Below are 9,221 nucleotides of genomic sequence, written 5' to 3'. Positions count from 1 at the left end.
GGGAAGCTGGGGGTAATTTTGGCAGCAGCCTCTCTATTATTGGTTCATGCAGTGACTGGCCAAAGCCTGCATGCAGCTGCAGCTGGTGTGTCCTGCCTGTGTAGATGCTGGTGGAAGTATAGGACTGGGAATGGTCTATAGCCTGTCACAGCAGCACAGTGCTGAGAGGGAGCCCAGGCTGGTAGGTCAGAGGGCTCAGTGGTTCCCCAGTTCCAGGTGGCACCCCAGGGAGAACCTGTCACACTTGGTTTTCATTGAAGTCAATGGCAGCCCCACCAGTACATAACAGGATTGAGGAAGAATGGTCTTTTGGTTGTGTGTATATATATATATTTGCTAAGGAATTTCAGTTGCATTAACAAATTGAAAAGCATGTGAATCAATAATCTGTCAGAAATGTACTGCTCTGCTCACCTCATTCTAAGACATGGTGCTTTCTATTATCATGAAATTAACAAGCTTCCAAAAATAACCTTAGGATTGCAGGGAATTTTTCTACATTCTGCCACATGAAACAGAGGATAAAGAGAATATTGTTTAGATACCCAAGGCCTGATTCTGATCTCACTACACAGTAATTACCCTGGATTTACACCAGTGTAAAGGAGGTTAGAATTAGGCTCCCATACTCTGTGTATGTGACTGAAACAGCATTAGTATGTAGTTCTTATTTCGCATTCTAGGCATTGAGTGTGGGTTGGAACTCACAACAATTATCACGTTTGTCACCTTTCACATATACTGGTAATTCCAGAGAAAATAACTGTTGGCTAAGATTTCAAACATCATCTAAACTCAGCGTTGTTCAGATTCAGGGCTTGGGCCCATCTCTAATAATAATGAGGCTAAAATAAGGGTTATCAAGTCTTGTGGTTGAGAGCATAAGCTTATTTGGATGGGTTGGGAAGGAATCTCTTCTCCAGGCACCTTGTACAATTAGGTAGATGCATTAAGCATCTTTCTGCAAAGCATTGGGTAGTGATCACTGCTGGAAGCATAATCTAATACCTATATGGCATATTCTATAGTGTCAAGCATAGGTGGATTACTGTATTCCAAGGGGTGATGTTATACTTCTTGTGCTTCTCCCCGCTATGTGATTGGGTGGAGGAACAGTTTTTTTGTCTACATGTAAAATCTTGACTCTCTGGAGGGAGAACCCTGAGTGTAAGTTTCTGTCAAGGCATCTCTTTATCTACAGATAGCTTGGGTCAATCACAGAGGGATATGGAAAATCTTGTGTATAATCTAAATACCGTGAGTTGCTATAAAACCAGATCAGCATGCTGACAGAACCCATAGTTGCAGTGTGTGTTTGTGTGTATAGCCCTCCTACCGCTGTGCTCATTAAAGTAAGGAAAATGAAGGAAACAGTACTTTTCCATTTTGTGACTGCATAAGTGCATTTTAAAACACTTTTTGCAGTGGCATTTTCATATTAACTATATTTAAAAATCATGTTACATCTTGCTTAGAGCAAATACAATATGGTCAGTCTCTGTTCTAGTTTTGGAAAATTAAAGTTACTATATGTCATTATCCAATAAACAAAGGTCACTGAGAGATGGAGAAGGTGGTTTGTGCCACAAGTAAAAAATTAACTAACTTTTTATTAGAGATTTACTTTTCTTTTGGATTGGAGAATATACTGCCTTTCACAGTTAGACAGGTATAGCCTGTGAAGTTCCAATAAAATCCAAACTTTTTCAAAGTTATGGGGTTGTTTGGATCCTGGGTTTCAATTTGGTCTGTCTCTAATAACACAAGGTGGAAATATCCAGTGAAGAGAAAATGCCAAGGAATCCAAAAGTAGTTATGAATTTTCTTGAAGATTTAACCACTCCCCAGTTGGTGCTAAGCAGATATTCACCTCTAGTAAATAACTTATTGAGTCTAAAGCTTGTCAGACTTCAAAACTTGAAACTTTTTGACTGGGGGCAGGGGAAATTTTTAATTTTAATGAACAGTCCCATTTTTCAACCAGCTCTACCCAAGATGTCAAACTTGAATTTTGCTTAAAGCAGTATTTATCCTGAGGTACAATAGATCTTATGTCCCTGGAAATGAAGTCATTGTGTTAAGTACATTCTGAGGGTAAAATTGCCAAGTTGTCTCCAAAAAACTGTCCTTCCCAATTATAAACTTTTAAGATTTGCCTGGAAGGAGACAAGGGGGAAAGGAGGGCCTTTGGCATGGTTTGTAACCCTAGGATGATAGCCTGGCTCTAGTGAAGTCAGTGCGAAAGCTCCCACTGATTTACAATAAGACCAGCATTTCACCCCCATGTCGGCATTTGTAAACACAATGCAGATGTTAGATTCTATGAAACAAAAAAGAAATGAGTGAGTGAAAAACAAGTATTATGCACAACCAGGATGTAACATGCTGCTCACTAGCACTTTTTCCCAGACCTGTTTTTAAAGGGCCTGTACACAGACTGGCCCTTAAGACAGCACCATTGCAATGAAGTATCTATTTCAGGAAGGAAGAAAACAGTCTTTCTAAAGGGAATGCAGGAGATTTCACTGCAAGGGAGTCATGGAAGATGACCTACAGGAAAATAAAGGAAGGCAAAGAAAGCTTTTTCTGCCAGCAGAAAAGCCAGAAGACATTAGGTCAGAGACCTTTTTCCTCTTTATCCAAATCCAGTTGGCTTGCCACTGATCCCTGCAGTTTAGTCCTTATTCCTCTCTCTCTGGTCTGGCAGGTGTAGTGAGGGTTAGTGCAGTGGTCCGAATGCTAGACTAGGAGTCATGACTCTGAGTTCTCAAGCCATCTCTGATACAGGTTTGCAATCACAGTCTTTAATCAGTGGGAGTTTTGATTGAGGACTGGTGTTGGAGAACTTGGCCCATTGTGGGCTTGGGCAAGTCTTTTAGGCCCAGTCTTTCAAGTGCCCACTAATCTTGTGCTTCAGTTCTTGGCTCCCTAACTTGACGTACTTAGGGCCTGACTTTCAGCGGGATTGAGCAACCACATCTGTGACTCCATTTGGAGTGGTGGGGGCCCAGCACTTCTGACAGCCTGGCTCATGCTAAACACCCACAATCCACAGGAGCTGGAAGGAGAGGACACACTCAACAATCTGAGCCGGAGCCTCATTTAGTTTCCCCGTCTGTACTGGTGGGAATATTGACTACAGCACAGCGTGAGGATTAGCTCTTAGTGTGGGTGAAGTGCCCCAGTGAGCTCTTGGCTAGTCAATATTGCTTTCCATTTCAGACTTTGCCAGTTGTTTCTCTGTTCACCCCATGTTGTATAGCTCCATTGTAAGTGTCAGGGCCCTGGCCTCAGGGTTTTTAGAGAGACTAGCTGGTGTTTACCCAAATAAATGCTGTGAAGTGGGTTAGTGTGCATGGCACTGACTATGGAAACCTCTTACTGCGGTGGTCTTGGCACACACAAACTCTGCTGTACATGGAGTTGTGTTACAACACAAGCGAGCCTACCCCTTTTACCCTGAAAGTGGCAACTGGGCTTCTCCTGTAGCTGGAAGGGGCCATGGGCAGCTTCTGGCAAACCCTATTGCCAGAGCAGTGACTGATGGCGTCCCTCATCGTTTCCCACTGGAGTCAGCTACAGCAAGATCAGGAGCTGAAGATTTCTCCTCCCTCCCTCCCTCCTTCCCTCCCCCAGACTCTGACATCTTCTCTTATTGCAGCAGATATAACTTAAAAATAGATCCCCTCTGGCTTGTTAATGAATGATTAATTTACTGCCCAGTTGCTGCTGGAAAATGGCAACCTGCATTTATCTGTCAAAAACAATTGCAGTCAGTAACACAAACTTGTAACAGATAACATCTAGCCTGGCTGATGTGATCCATGTTTGCTGTATAAAACTGGTGATGAATGCATATTGTTATATGTTATATTGCGAATGCAAAAGAAGGTCCTATTGTCACTTGAACAATAATAAACCTTCTCTCTGAATGTTGATGGTAATCAACAAGCTATAAAGACTCCTGTGATGGAGTCAAGACCCCAGGTACCATCATATTTCTCTAGATCAAACATTTCTCAGTGGCAGTGGGAAACTCCTTCCTACAGCTGTACAAAGGATCAGCATGAATGCAATGCCTGTCTTGGTTGTGAATAAACTGGTCATAACAAGCAGTGGGAAGCAGCGGCCAGCACATCCCTCAGCCCGTGCCACTTCCCGCAGCCCCCATTGGCCTGGAACGGCGAACCACAGCCAGTGGGAGCTGCGATCGGCCGAACCTGCAGACGCTGCAGATAAACAAACCATCCCAGCCCGTCAGCGGATTTCCCTGACGGGCCATGTGCAAAAAGTTGCCGATCCTTGTTCTAGAAGCTGCATATAATTGAATCAGTTATTCACTGAATTCTAAACAGCTTTCAAGAAGTGTCTCAGTTCAGCATCCAAAAAAGGGTGCACCATGACAAAACATAACAATGAGAACTGGTTGGCTCAGGTGGCTGGTAATGGGATACAAAACTTTTCACCTCTGGGCACGGGTTTAAATCTTGCCCAAGCTGGTAGTGACAGAAAGCCATTATCTGTTGGCTAGTGAGCTGATATAAAATTTAATGACTAGGCAGCCTTTGTCCAATTTCTAAGTGTGACAGATTGTATGCCTGTGTCCACACACTACTGTAACAATCTTTAAACAAAATATGCCTTGTGAGGTATGATTTGAAAACCCATAATTTGCTGGTCATTTTTGTCCTGATAAAATGTGTGTGGCAACTTTGTATACGAAGTTATGATTCCACTGTATGGTTTTATTAACACATGTTCCAAACAGACCTGTTTACTAACCTCATTCTCAAGCAAAGGAATGTGTGCTCTGCTTAATTCGCATTTAAGAAGTAAACTGAGTAATCAAGCAGGTAGGGAAACAAAGGACACTCAAGCAGATGAGGGAAAAGCAGCAGGGAACATCCTTCTACATCGGGGGTGAGCAAACTTTTTGGCCCGAGGGCCACATCTGGGTATGGAAATTGTATGGTGGGCTATGAATGCTCATGAAATTGGGGGTTGGGGTGCGGGAAGAGCTGAGGTTTCCAGGTGGGGGTGTGGGCTCTGGGGTGGAGCTAGAAATGAGGAGTTCAGGATGCGAGAGGGGGCCCCAGGATGGGGCAGGTGGTTGGAATGCATGGGGGGGCTCCGGTTGGGGGTACAGGCTCTGGGTTGGGGCTGGGGATGAGGGGTTGGGGGTGCAGGAGGGTGCTCCGGGCTAGGACCAAGGAGTTTGGAGGGTGGGAGGGGGATCAGGGCTGGGGCAAGGGCTGGGGCTGTGGGAGGGGGTTGGGGTGCAGGCTCCAGGCGGTGTTTACCTCAAGCAGCTCCTGGAAGCAGCGGCATGTTCCCTCTCTGGCTCCTAAGCAGAGGTGCAGCCAGGCGGCTTGGTGTGCTGCCCCATCCGCAGGTGCCTCCCCTGCAGCTCCCATTGGCCATGGTTCCCAGCCAATGGGAGCTGTGGGGGCGGCACTTGGGGAGAAGGCAGTGTGAGGAGCCCCCTGGCTGCCCCTACGCATAGGAGCCAGAAGGGGGATATGCCACTGCTTCTGGGAGCCGCGCGGAGCTAGCCCCTGGCTGGAGCGCCAGAGCAGGGCAAGCCCCGGACCCCGCTCCCCAGCAGGAACTCGAGGGCTGGATTAAAATGTCTGAAGGGCCGAATGTGGCCCCTAGGCCGTAGTTTGCCCACCCCTGTTCTACATAGACTCTGTCTCCTGAATCTCAGCTGGAAATATTTTTTGAATGGGGGACTGACACTATAAAAAGGAGGGACAAACACTTCAAGGCACCTCTCTCTCTCTTCTTGCCCATCACATTCACAGCACCAGAAATGAAAAAGGAAGCATTTGTTGAACTCTGGGAGAAGGGGTCCTGACCTAAGCTAAGACTGGGTTCAACACAAAGCACTCAGTAATGATGGATACATGAGAGTTAAAATAAAGAAGGTCAGTAAGCCTGCTGCGAGCATATAGTGAGAAACTTTGCTTGAATCTGATGTAGTTTGTTCGGCACCAGTAGCTTTTCTTGTAACCATTTCTGACTTTTATGCCTCATTACTTGTACTCATTTAAAATCTCTCTTTTTATAGTTAATAAACTTGTTTGATTGTTATATCCAATCCAATGTGTTCAAGTTGAAGTGGCTGGCAAACTCCATTTGGGGTGGCAAGTTGTGTGAATATTTCTATTAAAGAAATAACAAGCTTTATATACACATGTATTGTCCAGGAGAGGGCTGGAAAGTATAGTATACACATTTCTGTGGGGAAATCTAAGACTCGGAAAGTGTTGGGATCACCCTGCAGTATAACTAAGCCTGGTAGGAGCCAAGGTGTGGCTGGCTGGCTGCAGCACACATAGACATGCCTGGAGGCTGTTTGTGAGCAGTCCAGACTGGAGGTTACTGCAGCAAAGCAGTAAAGGGCAATGTTTCCCCCAGGAATTGAAATCGGGGTGGGGTGTTTGAATTTATAGGGTGTGGTGGTGAGGGCTGTCAAGGGGTGAGACCATGAGGGCAAAGATGGGTTGTATGGCACCATAGTAAAAAATAAAAAATGTTTCATGACCATTTAATTAGATTTAACTCATGTTTTAAAATCATCACAAATTAAAGTTGGCTACTCAAGTTTACTATGAAGCACTACATCTACATCTTGTAATTTTGCACAACTCTGTTCATGAACTTCTCGAATGCAGTGCTTTCATCTTGTGGCTTCTCTTGTGTCCGATACTTCCAGTCCTTCATGATATGCTCATGATCAGGCAGAAGGCAACTTCTTTCAGAACACAAAATTCTATTCAATGAGGAAAAAGAATGCTCAACTGTAGCTGTTGTGACAGGGAGTAGCAACAGATGAATTCCTACTTCTTTCACCTCAGGAAACATAGCATAAAGATTGGGTCAAACCACTAGTGATGATAAAGCAAAAGTTGAAGTCAAATATTTATTAATTCGTTGTATGATATTACATGCTGTGTTCAAATTCTCTATTCTGTCCTGATCAAATAGCAGCCCCATTGCTTGTAGTGCCTCACTTCCCTCAACTGTCAGTGTTTTATAGGAGAGGCATCTGTAAAAGCTACTTAGAGGTGGAGTAAAATCTAAACGTCGCCGTTGTAGATTTATAAGAATCAAGTCTATGTATTTTTTCAGCTGGCTTAACACTTCTTGTTCTCTTCACTTAAGGATTCAATACAGGTGCCTTCCTTAGTCAACTTCTGCACTGAAGTCTTTGCTTCTTCCAGTACGTTTTCAGTGGCTATCTCTCTGATTGATCCATGTGTACCTTCTATTGCTGGACAAAGATCTACTACAGTTGTAGCAGATGCCTGGATGGCATTGTTTAATGACCCAAGTAGTTTCAACATGATATTTACAAGAGAGAGAATGGCAATAGTTTTCTTTGAACTTAATAGCAAAAGTAGTCCACCAGCCTCACTACTTAGATCCGTCCTATCTCGGTAGACCTTTTCCAAAGCCAGTAATAACAGTTGCAGTAATTTTAAGACAACAGTCAAGGATCGCTCATGAGAAAGCCAGTGGGTTTTTCCAGGTTGGACTAATTTGAACTTCAGGCCCAGTGTACCTTCTGTTTTTTTCCAAGACGTTCAGTCTTTTTGGACTCTTGCTGAAAAAAAGAGTATAACAAAGACATTAAATGTATGACTTTGTAAATGTCTTTTGAAGATTCTGCAGCTCGTACTAGTGCTATTTGGAATAGATGGCCTCTGCAGTGTGTATAGGAGAGATTAGGGTTACATTTTTCTCTGAGCAAAGCTTGTACTCCACTGTCTTCTGTCAAATGCACAAGCAGCCATCTGCTTAGGGTTCAATTTACAAGCATTTAACTCTTCAAAAAAGTGGGATGTGTCTTCTATAACCGGAATGTCTAGTAATGCATCTACTGGCATACCACTGACATCAAGATAACATATGCAATGAATTAATACTAGATGCCCATTTGAATCAGTGCCTTCCTCAGCCATGAATGAACATTTTTTGAATGTGATGAGAGAGTTCTTCACTTTTTCAACTGCTGAGTCTTTCATTGTTGCATCACATGCTTTTAACCAGTAAGTTGAGTTTCTTTCAGAAAGATACTGAGCATTTGCCTGTCTTGTTTGGAACCAGTTTCCAACTTCAGGATTAACAAGTGACAATGCACTTAACATTGGCCTCCAGTTTGTAGTGTGTGGTGTCTCTTGCTTAAATAGAAAGTATGAGGTGGCAGCCATGTTTGTTCTCATAAACTGTGTTGTGTCTCCAGCATTCTTAGCAGCCTCATTAAATGCTTCTAAAATTGGCTTTGACAGTGACTGCCTTATAAGGCTTTCTGCATGTCAATGTAGTCCAAAGACTTGGTGTTTTGCATTCTTTTCACATAGTTTGTCAGCATTGGCTTTCCTGATTGATCTGGCAAACCAAGCTCCTCCACTTTTACTACATAAATCCATGGTATGCCCATATCTTGAATACTGCATGCAGTTCTGGTCGTCCCATCTAAAAAAAGATATATTGGAATTGGAAAAAGTACAGAGAAGGGCAACTAAAATGATTAGGGATATGGAACAGATTCCAAGAAGGCTAACGGCATTTTGGGCTGTATAAGTAGGGGCATTGCCAGCAGATCGAGGAACGTGATCGTTCCCCTTTATTCGACATTGGTGAGGCCTCATCTGGAGTACTGTGTCCAGTTTTGGGCCCCACACTACAAGAAGGATGTGGAAAAATTGGAAAGAGTCCAGCGGAGGGCAACAAAAATGATTAGGGGTCTGGAGCACATGACTTATGAGGAGAGGCTGAGGGAACTGGGATTGTTTAGTCTCCAGAAGAGAAGAATGAGGGGGGATTTGATAGCTGCTTTCAACTACCTGAAGGGGGGTTCCAAAGAGGATGGAGCTCGGCTGTTCTCAGTGGTGGCAGATGACAGAACAAGGAGCAATGGTCTCAAGTTGCAGTGGGGGAGGTCTAGGTTGGATATTAGGAAACACTATTTCACTAGCAGGGTGGTGAAGCACTGGAATCCGTTACCTAGGGAGGTGGTGGAATCTCCTTCCTTAGAGGTTTTTAAGGCCCGGCTTGACAAAGCCCTGGCTGGGATGATTTAGTTGGGAATTGGTCCTGCTTTGAGCAGGGGATTGGACTAGATGACCTCCTGAGGTCCCTTCCAACCCTGATATTCTATGATTCTATGATTCATATTAGGAGAGATTAAAAAGAGATGACTAAGGCGATATATG

The sequence above is a fragment of the Terrapene carolina genome, unplaced genomic scaffold (assembly GCF_002925995.2).
Source record: "Terrapene carolina triunguis isolate 2854851 unplaced genomic scaffold, T_m_triunguis-2.0 Scaffold310, whole genome shotgun sequence".
Lineage (NCBI taxonomy): Eukaryota > Metazoa > Chordata > Testudines > Emydidae > Terrapene > Terrapene triunguis.
Note: the sequence above shows the minus strand (reverse complement) of the source record.